Below are 17,903 nucleotides of genomic sequence, written 5' to 3' on the forward strand. Positions count from 1 at the left end.
GGCGCGTCGAGCGACGCCAGGCGAGTCGTGGTGAGTAAGAGGGGTACTGTTCCTGCATGCAACGTCTATGAGCAGTTCCGTAACTGAGCTAATCTAATAACGTTAGCCACTGCGCGAACGCAGAAATTAGATCCGGGAAAAGTCTGCGCATGCGCAGTGCCGACAGCAGAGCTACCGCAGTGGCGTGACGCCTATAGAGTGTCGAGTTGGCGTGTATAGATGGCGTTAGTATATTAGAGCTTGAAGATGAGACCCGATTCGACCCAATCGGCGTTGCGTGGTAACCTCTGCGTCTATCTTTTGTCTCCAGGTTGGAGCAGCCGGGTAAGAGCTCCGGACGGTGGCTCTCTTCGATGAAGGAGGCCGAGGGCTGGAGCTCCGTCTGACATCATCGTGTGACATGACGGACGCAACGTGAGTTAGCTATTGGAGCTTGCTCCAAATCGCCTCGTTCTGTCAACGATCGTCTGCTTCCCGTGACAGCTTCGGAACACGACGATAAGAGCTGGCAACTTAGACGCGGGGCATTACGAGTTCCCGAGCATCTTATTATGGCTTCCGAGCCTTTTGCCAATACGAATGCCAATGACCGAACCGGGAAGACGAAGCAAGGGGTAAGAAAGTACTAAGCCACGATGCCCGCCGTTTCTTAAGCTCTCTGCAAGTATAAATTAAATTTAAAAAAAAGGGAGGATTGGTTGGTATTGTGTCGTGTGCAAAGCACAGAACTTGTCGCGCCGTCTCTTCGGCGTCCCACCCGTAGCTTATGCGATGCAAAGGCTATTTTTTTAGCTTTGTCTTCTTTTCTCAAACTGGAAAAAGAGGAAAACGGTCGAAAGTGGAAAGCGCGAAGTGTATGTTGGGGTCCCATCCCTATCGTACTGTGATTCCTTGTTCGACAAGCTTGCGAGTACTCCATTTTATCGTCATTCTGTATCAGTTTAGCTTGCGAACTGTACAGCCTTTGGGGTTGCAGTGAGGCAATATGTGGTACGAACCGATGCACGTGACAAGGCACATTTCTCTGGAGCATGGGGCTGATGTATCACGATCTCAGAAAGCTGACCAAAAAGTAGCCCGCCACAAGTTTCTTTGAGGTCAAAATTAGTCCAAGAATATAATAATGCTTGTTTGTCATACTTTTTTTTTTTCAAAGAGAATAGTTTAAAATTTTGTTGTTTCTCGGCGAAATGGCCCGTGCGATATTATTTTTTTTAAAGCTATACTGTCTTTCACAAGCACCCTCATCATCCCTCATCGAATGGCGGGAGTTAATATACTGGCGTAAAACGGTCCTCGCCAAATATTTCATCATGTGTATCAAATGCATCCAATGCTTCAAATGAGCAGTTCCCGCGCGTTTCTGACCGCTTACAAAATAGTAAAAAAATAAACAGCTCCTTCGTGTAGATCAAAGATTTACCAACGAAAAGAATCAGCTCAACCCCATTAATCCCCACAAAAAGGAAGAATTTACTTTCGTGTCGTGTTCATTCCCATAGGTTCTCCTGGTCGCTTTTGACGATCTACGATTTTTATGTGAAAAGCGTCAAGCTCGATGATCTCGATTCAATATCGCTGCCCAAGTTCTGCGAAAAGTTGAAAACACGCGCTGCGGCACTCTGAAAGTCGCGGTCATGATGCAATGATATCGTACAAAAAGACAGTATGCAGGGAACTGTCTGAGGACTTCCTTGTATCTTATTTATTATACAAAAACTGTCCCCGCACGTGCTCTAAGCATACATGATGTAAAACATACTTCGAAGATATATGCTCGGTGCGCGTACGTACATAATTCTGTCATCGCGCGCGCATCGAGCAGCGTGTCTTTTCTGCATATTCTAAGAGCGCTGTGGCTGCGTCGTAAGCCTCTCAAATACGGTTTCCAAATGGCGTCTGTATAAGCACCCCCAAAACAGTTCCATCTCTTAATATTCCCTCGCGTGTTCTTTTTTTTTTTCCAGGGAGGTTTTGGTTTTTTTGTTTTTGTTGTTTCCTGCGCCCCACGAGGTACGATTGGCGCATGAAGTATAAACGTCGCGACTCTTTTCGGTTAGCTCGGCAAGCGTCATTTATTTAATGGACGTCGAACGTCTACCCTTGGTCGGTTCGTCTTTCATCGTAGAATACAAGCTCGTCACGCGATTCCAGAGCCACAAGTCATCTGCGACCCTACCCTGAGTTCTGTTCACGTTGCTACCGCAATGGTCAACAAGTTCGTGGCTTTCTCGTGGGATTTTTTTGTTGTTTTGTTTTTGTCTACTGTCTGCTTGCTCATTTGTGATTTTTTTCGTGGTTGCTCGAAGTGTTGCACGGAAGTGTTGCGTTTCGAGGAATGGGTAATCGGACAGATCACAGCGCAGACAAGCTGCGAACAAACGCTCTTAAAATATAGATAAAAACTAAATAAAAAAAAACGTACATTAAAGATAAAACGAGTTAGATGCATATATCTGACAAAGTTGCTTCCCTCGCTTGATTTTGGAACTCCCCGGTTCGCTCCGCGCGTGTTGTTGCTGCTTTTTGTTGCCGACTGGGCGGCGATAATTGCGGAGTAGAGAGAGCGAAGGGGGAACGCTCCTGACGATATTTTTATGCAAATGAACCAGCGCTGTCCGCCGCAAAGACGCTGCTTAAGCGTCTACCACGATGATGCGGAATTCCTCTAAATGTGCCTTTCTTTCTTCTTCGCGTGGCTTTGAAGGTGCAAAGATCATTCTCCGAGACGGGCATACAAAAGGCGCTGTTCCAGTAACAATCGTTGTTATTCCGAGGCTAGGCTTCTGATGCTATCCACGGTGCTGCGTGTCTATATACCTGGAGGAGGAGACAAATGCAGAATAAAAATAAATTATATTCGTTTTATATATATATAATGAACGCCAGTTTAGAATAGCAAAATATATGTTATCCTCTTAGTATTCTTCGAGCTCGCTGGTATAAGGCAGCCGAATCAGCCAGCCAAACCGGTGTAACCAATCTTGTTTTCATTTGACAAGATCTCCAGACCAGTGTGCTAAAGACATTCAATTAGAATTTTTTTTTAAATTTATTTATTTAGGAGGCAGCTTTACAAAACCTGCGCTTCTAGCGCCATGTTTCGTAGCAAGATATGTCATATAGCCCTAAACCTTGTGGAAACGCCTATCGACGCTTTGCAGCAGTTATGCATTTGGGCCGCCGTAACCGACCTTCCGTATTTGTTTCCTCTTATTCCTCTTACTTCACTTCATCATTACCACAGCAGGACAAGTTATTGTCATTTTAGTTTCCACCGTGTCCTCCTCCCGAGCATTGGCCTTTCTGGAGGGTCAATACTAGGGCAATAGCGGGGGACGCTAGGAGCCATCAAAACCAATTCAATGCCGTGCCAGTTTCACCTGACCTACACGCTTCGGTATGGGGTTTATGCGGAGCGCAAGTTCCTCTGCTTCTTTGGCAGGGGTTGTGGTGACGTCATAACGCCGAGCTGTGATTGGCCCTGAATGAAGGATAGTGGGTATACCTCAAAGCAAGCTGCCTTAACTTCTGCCCACTATCCTTCAATGAGAGCCAATCAGAGCTCGGCGTTCTGACGTCACCGCAGTCCCTCCAAAAGAACCTATAGGTTCTTTTAGAGGGTCCGACTTAAGAGAGGTGTTTCTAGGTCTTATAAGACCTAGAAACACGTGTCTTAAGTCGGAGACGCGTGTCTATTTTCTATGCACCGTATATAGCTTCGTGGAGAGAGCGACGATGCACAGGGAGCAGAGTCACGTGATAGGTTCTTAGCGTTGGATGGGCTCGTAACGTCCGCCGTGATTGAGTGAGACGGAGTGTGGTTCCTATAGATGCACACCCATACTTCGGCAAACCACACTAATGAGGGTCCTCACTCACCCTCACTCACGCTCATCTTCACAGGCGAGGTGAGGGTGAGTGAGTTTCCGAACCCCGAAAATTTATGAGTGTGAGGGTGAGTGAGAATCGTGAGGTTGTGAGGGGTGTGATGGCCGTGAGGGCTGTGAGGACTATGAGTGCGTGAGGGGCATGAGTGCGTGAAGGCCGTGAGGGGTGTCAGACCGTGAGTGCATGAAGGGCGTAAGGACCATGAGGGGTGTGCGGCTAGTGAGTGCGTGAGGACCGTGAGTACACGAGGGGTGTAAGGACCGTGATGGCGCTGAGGGGAGTAAGGGGCATCAGTTCGTGAGAGATTTGAACTCAAAAGAAACGCTTGCATTTGCGTGTGGGGCTTGTGCGAGACGATGAGTTTTCTGTGAGGCCTCATTTTGCTTGAAGGCGTAGACAATTTTTGAGGGGTCGTGCGCGTATTGTGACTTCTCGTGGCATCTCCCGGCAAGTGGGGTTGACGCTCGCCTCGCCACAATTTTGCTGCGCGGATGCTTGGTGCGGTCTGATTATTGGGTAACGCGCATAACTCGGCAAACCTCACTCGTGAGGGCCCTCACTCACCCTGACTCACTCTCATGCTCACAGGTGAGGTGAAGGCGTGGTAGTTTTTGAACCCCAGAAATTCATGCGCGAGGGTGAGTGAGGACCGTGGGGTCGTGAGGTGTGTGAGGCCTTAAGGATGGTAAGTTCGTGGGTGGTGGCGTGAGAGCCGTAAGCATGCGTGAAGGGCTTGAACGCCTTGAGGTTCCGTAACGGTGAGTGACAGGCTGAAGGTGAGTGCGACTGTGAGGAGGAGGGTGAGTGAGGGGCGGAGGGTGAGTGTAGCTGTGATGGTGAGGGTGAGTGAGGGGCTTATGTGAGTGTAGCTGTGAGGGTGAGGGTGAGTGAGGGGGACCTAGAAGGTGGACTTCTGTGTAGGCGCGTGGAACAAGTATACGACTGTCGAGCTGACGTAACACGCAAGATCTGCATATTTGTCCAATCATTCTGTATCGAAACCACGCTCCGGGTAATTTGATCTAGAATTGTTCGAAATTAGGGCCTTAACATTGGCCTTTTGGATTTGCAATGCCTGGCACTGATAAGGTTTTTCGACTCGACCACGACGTCACTATACACTTATAAGACCCTCTCCAGATACCGACCTTTCACTTCGCTCAACTCTAGCTCGTTCGAAAGAGATTTAATTCGAGCTTTTTTTTCTTGACGAAGTTCCTGAAGTTCTTATGAACTAACATCTGTGTTTTATTTTATGATAAACATCTTTGCTGGAGAATATTTGTATCCTTTGTTTTGTCAACGTAAAACAAAAACAAAACACAACAGAGTGTTGGTGTTTCAGTTGCGTCTTCCCAACCACGCTTTTCCCCGGCCCCCTTTTAATGAAAATAATCTCTTATAACTTAATTTTTCTCATCATGCGCCTAGAACTTTTAAGCAAACATGGATAACAAAGAAAGGACAAAAGCTATACTTATTCTTAAATATCTACGTGTATGGAAGTTAGGCATCGCACTTTCGGATTAAAACAGAATCTTAAATCATGCAGAGCCGTACATGAGAAAGCATACGACAATCGAAACATTAGGCGGTCAATATATGCTATAGGCAGGCAGCGTAGCAGCAAGGTCGGAAACAGCACGCCTGGAATCGCGCGTTTCCGCGCATCCTGACCGCGCCATAGGTGTCATAAAGAAACATCAACGAAAAGGCTCGCGTTGCACCAATACCTCACACTACGCAAATATCACTAAAAATATACGCCAAATAGTGCCTCGCTGTCTCGAACTATAGGTTCTTCGTCATCGTAGGGCGGCAGTTTTAAGAAATCTATTTTTATTTACGCTCGATATACATATACCAACACAACTATCGTACGATTCAAAGAGGCAACGCGCCGTCTTCCGTGCCGCCCCGGTATGCGAGTCAACCCTCAAGCATTTTATTGACGACACGCTGTTTCGGACGAAGGTATACGTGGTCTTGAAGAAGTGTCGTTCGACTATGCTATAAAACTAACTCGAATTCGGACGCTTGTTCAGGATTTGACGAAGTTCTTTGCTTTTACTTTGCGCGCCATTGGTTAGAACTTTGATCCATACACCCCCCCCCCCCCCCTCCCCCTCAAGAAAAAACAAAGCGGTGATCTAAAGATTTTTTTTTCTTTCCTCGAAAACCTGAAGTGTCTGTTTTCTTTTTTTCTATCTCCATCTCACTCTTGACGAAAGATCGTCCTGGACACCGAACGACGCGGCGCGCTCTTGCTTGTGTCCATTATCACTGTGAAACTGCAGGGGAAAAGAAAATTAAATTCGTGGCGGGCTTTAGTTGAGTTAGCTAATGCATCGCTTTTGTTAATGTGGACAGCTGAATAAATCAGGGCGACACGGGAAGCCAGGAAATTGAGGAGGCAGTGCTGTCCTCGTCCGTTTATTGTACCGGTGTGTTCGTCTAAACGATTCTGACAGCCGACGGCATCTTGCGCCGATTGGAGGGAGACAGTGAGTAGACAAAAGAAACAGCCATGCTTTGCGTCTGCCCACTATCCTTCCACTATTCGCGGTGAGAAGCTCCCGAGGGGCGCTTCTGTTTTTCTCACTATAGGTATAGTGCACGTGCCACCAACGCTGTTATGTTTTAATTTTCAAAGTGCATAGAAGCTTGGCATTGCCCTGTACTTGCACCGGCCGAGGAAGTTGAGGTATCCTCACTCTGGGTTGAGAAAAAGCTCGTGCCTGTGCTTTTGCCTCTGCTGCATGCAACTCATGTGAGAGTCGGACACACGCGTTTTGCGATTGGAGCACCTGATATAGAGGTTTCAGATACAGAAGTGTCCCTCGGGGACGCATTTTTCGACATCTGGAGGCGTCTAGTTAATCTCCGGTTGGTCGAATGTGCATCATTTGGCTTTTATCACTTCAGCCTTCATTGGTATAACCCGACACTTTTAGGCAAAATTATGGAAGGAACGCAACGAGAGTCGCCGCCACGTAGCTCCGTTTCCCGCTCTCTTTATTCTCCCTCGTCCTTTGCTTGCCCGCTATGCACCCTAAGCAACTTGCATGGGTTGTTGCCTCTCATTCGAAGCGTGCACGCGCGCGAGCTGCCTTTCTGCGCCAAACGCCGCAAAGCGTGGGGGCAGGCAAACATCTCGTCGACGCATTGTACTTGCACGGATATTTATTTACGGGCACATCTCGCGGCAGCGTGATTTACGGCAGGCGATATAAAGACGACCGTTTCTTGTTCTTTCCCGCAAGCGGCCGTGCGTGCCTGCAGCCTGACTCGTATACCCCTGGCAGATCTCCGATGCACGACGTTGAACCCCTCTACCCCGAGCAAGCTATATACCGCTAGACAGGGCTATATTCCTCCTTTATATTCTTATAACATATATATATATATATATATATGTATATATATACATATTCCCTCAACTTGTTGGCCTTGTTGAGAGGAGGGTAACCGACGAACGTTGTTGTACCATATATCGGCGTGAAATTCACGCCGAAGATACATCTTTCTGCTTTGTAGGCTGGTTACTTTTTTCTCGCCGGCCGGTGCCTATTATTTTAGTCTCTCAACCTCTTTTCTATTTTAATCCTTTAAGCCAACGAGTTTTCCTTGTTTTTATTTTCTAGGCTCGTTTGCGGGTTTCCTAGCTTCGGTTCAGTGTTTCGCGTTGCGGATCCTGTTTACGTCGTCGATATGGCGAGCGTGAAGAGCGTGAAAACGTGAAAATGCCGCACGAACGAACGAACTGCGTTGTATATAGCCTTTTTCCTCATTCGTGCACAGGGGCCTCCTGCGACTCGGCGAAACTTATATTCGCGTGAGAACAAGAAAATAATAACGATAGAATGAGATTGTGTTTTGATACGGGTACGTCACAGTGCCGTTTAGACACATGGACCCGCTGCACGTTGCAGCGTTCAACAGACAAGCCGTGAAGAATAGAAGGGTGCTGTAAATAGCGTCATTGACGCTTTCGTCTAGAAAGGTTTTTTTTTTTTCTTTTTTTGCTCGCCGATGCGTGCGCCTGTGTGTGCTGGCATGTTTCTTGTTGTATGTTCTGGTTTGTTTTAAAGGGTCAAAAAGGGGGAGAGGGGCGCTCGTGCCTTTGGAAATATTTTTCCCGTCACTTCGAGTTTGGAGTTTGAGAAGCGTTTCGTATAATAGATTTCACCACGCGTTATGGTTTCGCCGCCTTTGAGCATAATGCGGGGTTTTCGGACAGGTTAATAATAAACGGAGCACGATGTCGTCCCCTTTTCCCCTTTTTTTATTTTTTATTAATATAATTTTTTTTTTTTTTTTTTTTTTTTTTTTTTTTTTTTTTTTAGAAGAACGCGCGGAGGGCGGGCGCTGACTCGACTGTCCAGCCAGGAGCTTCGCTGACGCCGGTATGCGCGCGCGTTTCCGAGTTGAAGTTGGGGCACGAAGTTATGCAAGAGAATAATAAAAAAAAAAACTTATATATATATATTATTTTCGTTTAATCGGACGACGCGGAAACGCTAAAACCTGCCTCTGACAAAGTTAGTATCGCTCCATCCGTTCCATATACAGCCTTCGATGTCCGTAGCACCTTTCCCGGAGTTCGTCGCTGTCGGATATATTCGATCTGTATCGTGGAAGCACTTTTGCGCAGACATTTTAACGTGAAGCGTTCTTTGGCTATAGGTGTTCGGCATTTTGTGAAGCCCAAAAGTGAAGCCTGGATAAAAGCGTGGCCGCGAGGCTCGACACTGATTGGTTGACGGGTGGGAGAGGAGGAGTGAGGTGCTCGACGCTGATTGGTAAACAGCGAGGTCATGTGACCAGGGGTGGAGTGAGGAAGAGGTGTAGACGAGGTGTGAGAAGAGGAGTGGGTCAGAACGTTCTGGAAGATACCAGGTTTATCTATTCAAGTGCAGGCATGTTGCCACTCGATAAATTATCCGATAAAGAGAGCCGGGAACGTAGGCGTCTGAGTGAACAGGCTAGACGTGCTGCTAAACGATTATATAAACGTTTGTGATGCTAGAGCACTTCACGTATGCAACACATGTGATTAAAAATTTGTCATACTCTTTTGTCTGAGAGTCACGCGCATTTTTTTAATTTTCCAAATAAGCATGCCGAACCTGTTTTATTCTAAATGTTGCGCTCAGTGTAGCAGTTGCAACGTAAAAATGCTACCCATAAGACCAGTCGCTTTTTCTTCACCCTTTATAATAAGGTGATTACTCCCTAGCCATTATTTGCACGTGCCGCGAATTCTTCACCACCAAGCAAGTTAACAATAATGTCAGCCTTGCCCATAATTTCGACCGCAGGTTGATGATTAAACAGCCTTATGCTTCGTCACAGAGGTTGTTGACAAATCACTGAATTTATTATCGGCTCAACTAAATGCCTATATCAGTGGTTCTCAAGCATTGATGATTCGCGGACCCCTTGTTAATCGGCGGATATGATGGAGGACCCTGTTCGTAGTGAGGGGAAGGAAAAGTTAGGATTTAATTATAAAAGTGATTTAATAAATTGATATAACTTAGCGCTAGTGTGAACGAGACTTCTCTTATTGACATATACACGAGAAAACTCACCCGAAAATTGGAACGTTTCTTCTCAATCTGAGAAAAGGCAACATTTTTTGCTCGGCTTGTCTGACGAAGCAGGGCTTCGCGGACCCCTAGAATGCCTTCGCGCACCCCGAAGGGTCCGCGGACCTCCATTTGAGAACCACTGGTCGTAAAAGAACTGTTAGGTGTTTTTCAGCTTGTCCATATTTATCACCCTAAAAAGTTATTTTAAGAACCCCCTAAAAAGGTTCTTAGTGAAAAACGTGTAAGGAATTCGTTTAACCTTCTTTTTTGCTGCGAAAGAGTTTGTCATCGCCCAGTTGCCTCTCTAGTGTGCCAGGGGGCGATAGTGTTTGAGGCGAAACCGTTCTTTGCGATCTGAAGGAATTCCTGGGTCGTCAAAAAACCTCTCGGTAACGAATTTTTTGTAGGCATGCTTTTTTTTTTTTTCTTAAAGCATTTTTTATAATAACGGAGAACTTAAAAAACGCAAGGTGTGACAAGCCGCGAGCATCTTATGATAGCTCTACTGTCAACACGATAGGAAACTCCCTGCGTAGTATTTTATTTTTGGGATCCTCAATGAAGTTACTCTGCTTTCCCCGTAGCCGTGTGCGTTGTCATGGCGGGTGGTCTAGACATTGCTACTTACACTTGTTTCTGTCTGGTGTTCTCCATCTTTAACGAGGCCGCAAGCGGGTTCAACGGTCCGTTCGAAACATCGATTGCTAAACAATCTAAGTAACTTACTAAATACTTGAGTTAGTGCCGAAACGAGTTACCCATTACCGAGCCCCAAATATCGGCTCGCTGTTTGCTTTAGTTGTGGCAGCTGGTTTCATTTCTTGTTACTTTTGGGGGTTAATTAGTCGGTGCTGACGGGATTACCTGTATAAATATTTCTGCAAAAAAAAAAAAAAGTAAGAGTGAGAATTCATACGACGTTGCAGTTGTCTGCAGCGCACTGTCCTTTTGTCACTCGTGAGTCACGAAGTAGTCACATCAGGTGCCAAGGTGAACGTACTACATGTTTCCCCGGAAAAGAAAAAAAAACATATCTAAGTACTGTCACTTGGTTAAAAATAGCAAATGTACGTGACTCAGTCCTATGTAGCCTCAAAATGGAATACAGTAGTTATCACGTAAGTGTTATCTCGTTTAACCCGTTATGATCATGTAAATTCAGCATACAAAATAAAAGAAAAAAACGTCACGCGTCTATTGTTGGTCGTGTTCCTATAGTCGGATTGAGCACCCTAAAAAAATGTTTGTCGGTTGAGTTTTCTCCAGAACATGAGACACCAAATCAGGGCAAGAAATAGAAGGGCTTCAATGAAGGGCAAATCTGAGAATACGAATAGACAAAAAACTGACAGCGACCTTTATCTCCAAGGTCCTAAAATGCATGAGATGCAGCTTACAAAGATCGATCGTATAAACTTGCTAGAACACCTAACACAGTGGTTTCGGAAAGTGAAGAACAGCCAACATTTTTATGAATTTCCCCGCTAAATTTGGCAGGGAAAGTGACTGGGTACGAAGGTGACGTGGCGTCATTTTTCCCGTTAAATTTAGCGGTGAAATTGAATTGGTGTCTAGGCCACGTGACGTCGGTCACGTGACACCAATTTTACCGCTACATTTATCGGAGGAACTGAATTAGTGTATACGTTTCGTGGCGTCAGGTCCCGTAACACAAATTTTCCCACCAAATTTAGACGAGAAACTGAATTGGTGTTTAGGCCTCGGGACGTCAATTTCCTCGCTAGATTTAGCGGGAAATGCAGGGACGGGTGGACAGACGGAGAAACGGACTGTCAAACTTGCCGGATTGGGAGTTTCGTTCAAAAGGATTTGATGCTTTAGAAAAAGTTGACTTGCGGAGGGACAGTGAGCGTGACGTTTCACTTGCTCATTGACCCTGGGAAGAGCGCTTTTGTTTTCGTATCTAATCGTAATATAAGCTTCGTCATTGTTTCTTAACTTTTTTGTGTGTGATTGATTGTTTTCGTGTTGTGCAGTGAAGTGTATACCGGGTGGAGCAGGCAGAAAACGCTGGGCCATACTGCGTCCAGCGATTCATTCGTCTCTGTCATTTGAGGATACGTCGAAAAAACACGACCGTTGCGTAAACTAAGATGCTGCGCCACAGATGTAGCGTTATCGTAACTTACCGCAAGGAAAAAAAAATAGTAAGTTGTGTTGTTCATTACCATGCGGACCGCACGCGTTCGTCGAATGCTTAGAATCATAAATGCTATGCGCGTATGTTCCGATCAAATGCGATCGTACTTTCTTTTTTTTCTTTAGCTCATCTTATTTTCGTTTTCTTTTCGGTGGAGCTTTCAGCAAAGCCGCCGCCGAATGACTCAACTCGTCAAACTGACTCACTCCGAGGCCTCAGCGCGTTTCTTTATGTCGTTAAAACAAACCAAAAAGGCGCATACGCCAAACCAACGGAGCCAAAGCAACAAATTACGGCTCCCCCCTTCCGACGCGCACACGGTGGCACGGACCCCTCGCGGCCTCCCAATCAACATCAACAACGGCAGCAGCGACAACCACGGCGCAGCGGCACGCGTCGGCGTCCCAAACATGCTCAGTGGTAGACAAAACGAATCACCGCACCACCTAACAGAAAATAAACAACAAAAAAATAAACACGTGCAAGATCGATTTCCTTATAAAAAAATTAATAAAAGCGGAAATAATAATAAAACTTCTCGAGTAAGAGGAGGGAGAAAAGGTTGGATGAGAGAGGTCAAACGTATTAATATTTTGTAGGTATACAACTTCGATGTTGTTTCGATTGTTTGTGCTTCTTGGAGCAGTATGCACATCTGCTTCTCTTTCCTCAACCCCATCGCCTCTTTTTTTTTTTTCTTGTTCTCGCAAGAACGGCAGAAAAAAAAGATGTGTGAGAGGGGGGAGTTTGGTAAGCTGTTTTGCTCCTAATATTTCTTCGATTCCCCTCAGGATAGACGCGGAAGCGAAGGTACGAGACACGGACGGGCGCATTGCATTAAAAAAACGCCGCGTCATTCCCAAACTTTGATTGGTCCAATAAGACCGAAGGCTACAGTGACACTTCGCTTTCGCTCAAGCTAATTGGTAAATATGTGCGGGGATCGCAATATCACGGAGCGGAGCGTTCACGAAAATTGATGTTTGGAGGGGGGAAGGTAAAAGATTTTGGCCGTATTGCACGCAGCCTTCGCTCCGCGGTCCATCTTCAAAGGCAGAAGGCACCACCACGTAAGACGTGCAAACTGAGCAACCGCGTGCGTGCGTTGGAGGTGCGCGCGCGTGCTTCGGTGCTGCACGCAATATCGTCGCGCACGCGCCAGTATCCGGTTGAGAAGGGGGCATGTCCGAGCCGATAGAGATCGCCGGCCCGAAAAGGCGTAGCGGTTTCCTTCGTGCTTTCCGTGAGGGATTAGCAGACGACCTCGCGTTCTGATCCCCGCCTCTTCGAGCCTGGCGCAGGTGGCGCTGCGGTCGTTTCGAGGCAGGTTTATAGTCTCGTCGAGTCTCGCGCCGCGAGAGCGCTTGACCGGTCTGGGTTCGGTGTTGTAGCGGGCCGCGCAGGTCTTCCAAGGAGGCTGTACCTGCTCGGGATCGGCTGATGTGTTTACCGGGCCTTTATTTGGGGCTTTTCGATTTCCGCACGAGCGAGTCATAGAAGTGCCATGTTGTTGCCTGCCGCAATCCTGGCCGTGGCACAGCAACGGCAGGCGCTTGTTCTGCTGCAGGTCACTCTCCTGATTGACAGGCCACGAGAACTCGAGCAGCCAAAAGTTGTGATGCTGCGACGCCGGCGACACTTGCATTCGCTCGTACATTTGTGCAGGGACTTCTACCGACCAAGGCTCCTGTGACGTCATTTTTTGGCACTTCGGGACTACTTTTCATGCACGGGCGGTGTAGGAAACTCAAAGACCGATTGGAGACGCGTTCCAGCCACTATTGTTTAGGGCGATCTGTCTAGGCTACCTTCTTCGTTAAGGAAAGCTTTTAATTATTTAATTTGGCGGTGACCGTTCTTTCTCATTTTCTTCTGTTGTGAGTTTTCTTTTCCAGAAATAACCAATTCTTTTGGAATGGCAGCTTGCTCTCCTAGATGGATACGCGCATCGCGCTACGGACCTATTTCTCAATTTGAAGTTTATTTGATGAAGTGAAGAATTTGTTTTCGTATTCTGAAACCGGCTACTTCAAACTCAAGAAATGGATGGAGTACTATGTTCGATATTGATATATGAACTACAATTGTAAAATGTGTACACAATAATTAAAACTTTCATCCATACATCAAATTTCTTTCCCTTTTCTAACGATAAAAATTGAGCTAATATGGCACTTTTTCACATTTTTGTGTACCTTCCGAGAAGAGAACGTAGTGGAATCCAAGACGCAACTGCGTCGCACGCCATTCACTGAACTTTTTTTTTTATCCGTGAAAATCCGCTTATCGTCATCTTCTCTGGAAACTCAGAAATAAGAAAGCGGAGAGCGTGTGGATATTCCGCTTCTCGTTTATAAGTACATTCCTACACTCTAAGAAATGCCTGCGCGTCTGCTTACCAGCAAAACACTCGAAGAGCCAATCTCCGCGATCTGCGAAATCGGCTCAGCGAATGATAAGGCGGAACATCCGTTTAGACCTCAAAATGAAGTTTGCACTGTGCCATTACGCAGTGCAAAGCGTCATGCTTGCATTGCGTAATGCCACCCGTGCCACACGGGCAACTCGAATGCCATTTACAACGAATGACATTTGAACGATCGGCCAATCAGCGCGCGACACTCCGAGTGTGGGGCGTTCCACGCGCGACTGATCGCCGAGCCGATTCCTCGATCACACGAATGTCATTCATTGTAAATGGCATTCGAGTTGCTCGTGTCGCACGGGCATTCATTTTGAGGTCTAAACAGATGTTCCGCCTCACCATTCGCTGAGCTGATTTGGTAGAGTGCAGAGATGAGCTCTTCGAGTGTTTTGCAAGCAAGGAGACACGCAGGCAATTTCTTAGAGTGTAGATAGGGGAGGGGACTTTGAAAATGCCCCGTTGTCGGATACTGCCTACAAAAAAAACCTCCCTTCTACATATATATATAATCTTTTTTTGCACTTTAAGATGTCTGAATGATTTTTCTTTTACAATTCTGCTATCTTCGTTTCTTTAAATGAAGGGAGCACAGTGAAGAAGCAGCTATCTGTTTGTTTGCTTGGAAATAAGAATTAAAAAAATGGGTTAAAAAGTGTTTGTGCAATCCAACAGTTCTACCATTCTTAAACTTTTTTTTAGATAGTAAAAGGATTTTTTTTTCTTGTATGAGAGAAACAAGACGTAGGGAAAAAATTGTTTAGGTGTCGAAGTTACTTCTGATCACTTTCAACTGCGTGAAGACAAAGAAAGAAAACGCAGTAAAAAAAAATAAAAAAAAAGAAGACGAGGGGAAAAAATAGTCTGCGATGCAAGATTGAGAATGGCCCATGACGGTTCACATGCTCACGACGTGCTCTGTATCTAACCGTAAATTTTACTTTTAAGTCGAAACGGTTTCTCATTTGTGTGTGCGTGTGCATGTGTGCTTGCGTGCGTGCGTGCGTGCGTGTGTGTGTGAGTGTGTGTGTGTGTGTGTGTGCGTGCGCGCGCTTCGTTCTTTGCCGGGCACCATACGTAGATCGTAGTGATTTGCTCTTTGTGTACTCGGCAGAAAGCTAGATACACGACCTTTTTGCGAAAAATAAGAGTAGAGACAGAAATATACTTTGCAACTTCGATCCATATCACTAACGTCGAAGTGCGGTCGTTTTACAAAAGATGCACCGAAGAGTCCGAAAGCTCTCGATATGCAAACAGAGCCAGAATCGTCCATCACGTAGTACATACACAACCTGAAAAGGAGACGCACACTGGGACACAAGCTCGTACAAGTAAGAACAAAAAGCCGCCGGAGTACACGAAAGCAGGGTTCCGCTCGCTTCCTGCCTTCAGAGCGAAACGAGCGATGCGTATCATCAAAGGTCGACCCGAAGAGAATTCTTTTTTTCCGGCATCGAACGAGAGCAAGTTGAACTCGAGTGATAACCTCGGTCTTTATGCCGTTACCGCCGTCGCCGCTTTAAGCGGGGACTCAGACTTCGTCTGTTTTAATTCCTCGAATGGTCTTTCTTGATGAAAAAAGAAAAAGCAAGGGATTCGTGAATTACTACGAAAGTACAACACCGCGCCCTCCGTCGTCTCCTCAAAATTTCATTTCTCAAAAAGCCATACGGGTGTGAAAACAAAATTGAGCTAAGAACGTAAGACCGAAAGCTTACAAAAGGGCATCCAGAAACTTCGAAGCAGAAAAATAAAAGGAAAGATCATTTTTCGCCGTCTTGGTTCCCACACTCAGCGGGTGCAGAGCAAGCAAGCAGACGGTCGGGCAGGCGACGAACGAGCTAGCCGACGCGAAACTTCAGTTGCAAAGAAGAAATGTTTGCGCACTGTGTCGTTTCTTTGAACTACGTCCTGCTCACATGGTTGGGTCTTTCTTACGCAAGTTCGTTGTTTTATCTCCGTTTTGTCTATAGCTTCTTTCCTTTTTTTTCTTTTTCGCGTTTTCAACGTTTTTTTTGTGTGTTTTTTTTTGTGGGCCAGTTTAAGGGTGAGGAGGCAATATTTAGTTTGTACTGGCAGCGGCACGACGACCTCTCCCTAAGCGAAAAAAAAAGAAAAAGTTAAAAGGAAGCCCCTTCAACCTCTTCGAAGCTTTGCCACGCTTCTGGTAATTTCGAGTTTCTGCCCTCTTCGTCCACCTTTTAATGTTGTTTTATACTTTTCTCAAGAGCGACCCCCGCGTCGTGCTCGCTTCCTTGACGCTTTCAAGCCTTGTTTGAAGTGCGCTGCAAAAACAAAGAAACCAAATAGTTTTCCGTTCACGTCGACGACGCGCCGGTGTTAGCTCCTTTGTTGTCCTGTTTGAGCAGGCATTGTTTAACAAGAAGGCAGAGGGGAAAGCGTTCCAAGAATAAAAATAATAAAACCGAAAACGTTGAAGAGGTCGACATTTTCTTGCTTTTTCATATTCGGTCGTGCCCGTTTTGAGTGAACTTCCATCTTCGCGCGCTTGTGTGCCTCTGCGCGCTTCTTGTATCTTCTGACGCCGTTCCCGGTGTGTTTCTTTTCCTGTTCCAAGTGCTTCGTACGTGTGAGAGAGCGGACGTAAAAGAAAATTCAAAGAAGCTCGAGGAAGGACAGGGGATGCTTTTGACTTTTGGGTTTCGGAAAGAAAAACAAAAAAAAATGTCTTGACCTTTGACCATCTACCCCAAAACCAGTTTCGGAGGTGGTGTTTTTGTTTCCGTGCGCGTGTGCGTGCGTGCGTGCGATGTTGTGTATGTGTGTGCGTGTGTGCGTGTATGTATTTGTGCAAGGCATTGCGCTACCTCGGCTGTTTACGCTGTTTTCCTACATAGATGACATTGATATATTTGCGTTTCTTTGATTTGACAACATGACCTTTCGCTCTCTCTGAGATCGCTTATGAATTCATAGACATTTAGTGTGCAATCTTATAAATATCGAAATACGAGTCATTTTGCAAGAATCCCGACCGTTGCAGACTCCTACACTGTGGGCACGATGCGATATCTGTCTTTAGAAGAACGTTGGATGATCTGTTCGAGTTCCCCTCTGCTAGTTTGTCTCTTGAAAAGCACCATACCACCCACGAAACGTGAACTATACTGTACATTTCTATACAACTGGTATGTTTATTTCATCTATGAACGAATGTATCGCGAGTTATTCTAGCGCCTCCTGTCGTCGAAGCGTAAGTATAGTTAATGCTTCGAGTTCATTTTGCCCCACGAAGTTTCACCGGACATAAAAGCTTAATCAAGGTAGACATTTTTCGTCACACAGTTCGAGTGGTAGCACTTCCGTTGTCGGGCTAAACGGTCCAGGCTGATCCGCACAGCACCATTTGCTCACGTTTTCTTACGTCCCGTATAAGTCACCGAAACATTCCTGTCTCGAATGTCGCGTGCTAGGCTATCTCCTTGAACTGGTATAGCCACGCTAACTATGAAGCACAGATGCACCGATGACTTTTACGTAAGCTTTCGTAACATAATGTAACGTAAGAAAACGGTGATACGTGAAGCAGCCTTTACTGTTAATGACATTGGGCCCGCTGGGATTGAAATAGTTTGGTTCGTAATGGTGCGCTTTGCTTGGGGTGATACCTGGCCATTTTGTTTCGAACGCTTATTTTAATTTTTTGTTCTCAAGCGCGTGAAAGAGCGTGTCCCTGCACGCGCTCGTGGCGCTGACTGTGCTACGGCGACATTTGGTTTCCTGCGATTTCTTTCTGTTTTCCCTGTGAGCGCGTGCTGTCGGCATCGGGTACTACAAACAAAGGCATTACCCTAAACAGAAGGACATTGGG

At 46.0% G+C, this 17,903-nt stretch overlaps 1 protein-coding gene across 1 annotated transcript in view; it reads left to right on the top strand.

Annotated features, from left to right (window-relative positions):
- Positions 1-315: 315 nt before the first annotated feature.
- The window catches only part of LOC8033331 (zinc finger protein castor homolog 1), a 344,798-nt gene continuing 327,210 nt past the window's right edge, over positions 316-17,903 (top strand). The window contains exon 1 of the mRNA XM_029983036.3: positions 316-414. The gene's annotated coding sequence lies outside the window, so the exon portion shown is untranslated. The remainder of the gene's footprint in view (positions 415-17,903) is intronic.

The sequence above is a fragment of the Ixodes scapularis genome, unplaced genomic scaffold (assembly GCF_016920785.2).
Source record: "Ixodes scapularis isolate PalLabHiFi unplaced genomic scaffold, ASM1692078v2 PGA_scaffold1__304_contigs__length_218370807, whole genome shotgun sequence".
Lineage (NCBI taxonomy): Eukaryota > Metazoa > Arthropoda > Arachnida > Ixodida > Ixodidae > Ixodes > Ixodes scapularis.